Source organism: Olea europaea, chromosome 11 (assembly GCF_002742605.1).
Source record: "Olea europaea var. sylvestris chromosome 11, O_europaea_v1, whole genome shotgun sequence".
In the NCBI taxonomy this organism is placed as follows: Eukaryota; Viridiplantae; Streptophyta; class Magnoliopsida; order Lamiales; family Oleaceae; genus Olea; species Olea europaea.
In genome coordinates, this window is record NC_036247.1 from 4,822,528 (window position 1) to 4,824,870 (window position 2,343).

Here is a 2,343-nt window from a genome sequence, read left to right on the forward strand (position 1 = left end):
TTATTTATCAGAAAATTAATTTAAATAAATAATAGATCTTGCCAAAATTAAATACATTAAACATATTAAAAGTGTTTACAACCCAAATCGATTGGATCTAGGGCATAACACTTACAAAATGTGCATACATGATTGTGGTTTCATAAATGTATAGAATAAAGATGAAAGGATATGTCGATGCCATATTTGGCACAATAGATACATCAATATACAGGTTGAGCTGAATCCGAGCAAGTTTAAGAATCTGTGACCAATCTTTATGCAATCAAAGATTGTAGAGAAAAAAGGTTTTAGGCTTCTACTAAGCCTAATTAAAACGGTCCAAATGTACGAGGTCTTGATTCATCAACTTGATTGTTGCCACAATGGTTTCATTCTCCATTACAGAAATATCGTTTGAGATTGTTGAAAATAATTGTTGCATACAAGGGAATGGAGAAGAAAACAAAGTAGAAATAACAAGAAGATGAAGATGAAAATGAAAATGAAGGCTAAACCACGTTATCTTTGTCCTAACGATATTTGCTCACTTGGATTAAATTTTGGTGCTTAAAGGGATTATCGGCAAAGGTATGTAGGATTAATCAAGCCTTGTAAAGTATTAAACACTTAAGAACTTGGTGTAATTCTTCAAAACTTAAGAATGCAAAATAGGATTTGAATATGAAGAGAAAGTTGATTTTCAATAGTTTTTGGAATGAAGTAAATGAACTCAAATGTGGCTTTATGTTTCTCTATGTTTTTCAATCAATTTCCTTGATCATCAACGACATATATGTAGCCATAAAAAAATTCATACCAAGAGTTGCCAAAAATCACTTGAAAACCCACCAAAATTCAAATGAATATGATCCTAAACGGCTAGAAGAACCTTCTATGTGTTATATGGGTTCCAGCCCATGAAGAACTAAGGCCCAATATGGGGTAGGTCGAAAAAGGGGCAATCACACACACACACGTACATCTCCAAAAACGAGACTGCTGGTGTGAATATCATCAATCCATGGCTTATATGCATGAGAGAAAAAATTAGAGGCTACTGTCAAGGAATTAAAATTATGGCTGATTTACATACATATTGAAATACATTGGTTGGAGAAAGAAGAAAAAGGGGAAAGAAGGAAAAATGTTTTTTTTTTCAATGCTTTGTGTGTGAATTCACAGAAGTTTTTCTTCTCTACATAGTACAAATTGGAGATTTATCTAAGGTGTATTTTGGGTAATCTAGAAGTGTAGTATTGAAAGTGAGTTCTCACAAGATTAATCAAATTGGTGATTTGTGGTGAGATTATTTGTTGTTCTTATAGAGTAATTATTGTGGTATTTTCAATTTGTTGAGAATTCAAGTTTTGGGGCATAAATTTAAATATTGTAATCTATATTTTTATTATAGTGGATTTTGGTTGGGGTTGCCCCGTGATTTTTTTCTCTTTACATTGGAAGTTTTTTCCACATAATAATTTGGTGTCGTGTTTGCTTATTTTTGCTTCAATTATTTACTTGCATATTTAATCACTATAATTAGTTACTTGGATTGGTGAATTATTCTTGCAATAAGTGAAATTGTCTAACACATGCGATCACATAGAGTACTCCTATGCGACCGGACAGATCAACTCACAGCAAACAGTGGCAGACGCAAAAGTTTTGAGTTAGTGGGGCACAATTTTCCTTTCAAATTTCAATTGTTGACAACCATTGGCGCAAGGCAGAATGGCAGTTGGCAAATGAACGGTATTCTTTTCAAACATTGGTGTTTGCACTTTGTCGTTTGGTTTGTAATGGGTTAATGGGTTTACACACTTTTTTATGTTTTCAATTTTCAATGTTTGTTAATTAATGGAATTGGGAGTTGGCTGCGAATTGGCTGGGTCATGTGAGAATTGGGAGTTGCTTACAGCAAGGCCCAAATGTCCATGCAACCGCATCCCATTTTGGACTCTGCGGTCACATAGGCCAAATTTTTAGCCTCCCGATTTGTTTTTCATTCCAAGCTCGTTTATTGATTTTGAATAATAATTCAACAATATCTTCACTATTTTGGAACCCTGTTTTGATTCTTCCACGAAGATTTCAATTTGTTTCCCTCCATCCTGGTTCATCAAGGAAGCGAAAATCTGGGTCTGATATCGGGATTTCAAGGTGGGTGCGAGATGGTTTTCGTCGATTTGGTGAAAGAGTGGGGCTGGGCTTTTGAAGTAAAGAAGTGCCAGGCATTTGGAGGAGGAAATGGTGGCCAATGGCTAACCCACCTGGTTACTTTTTCATAAGGGCCTTTGACCAAAATTTTTTGTATAAAAAAAATAAATTAATTAATTAAAAATAAAATAATATATATATATA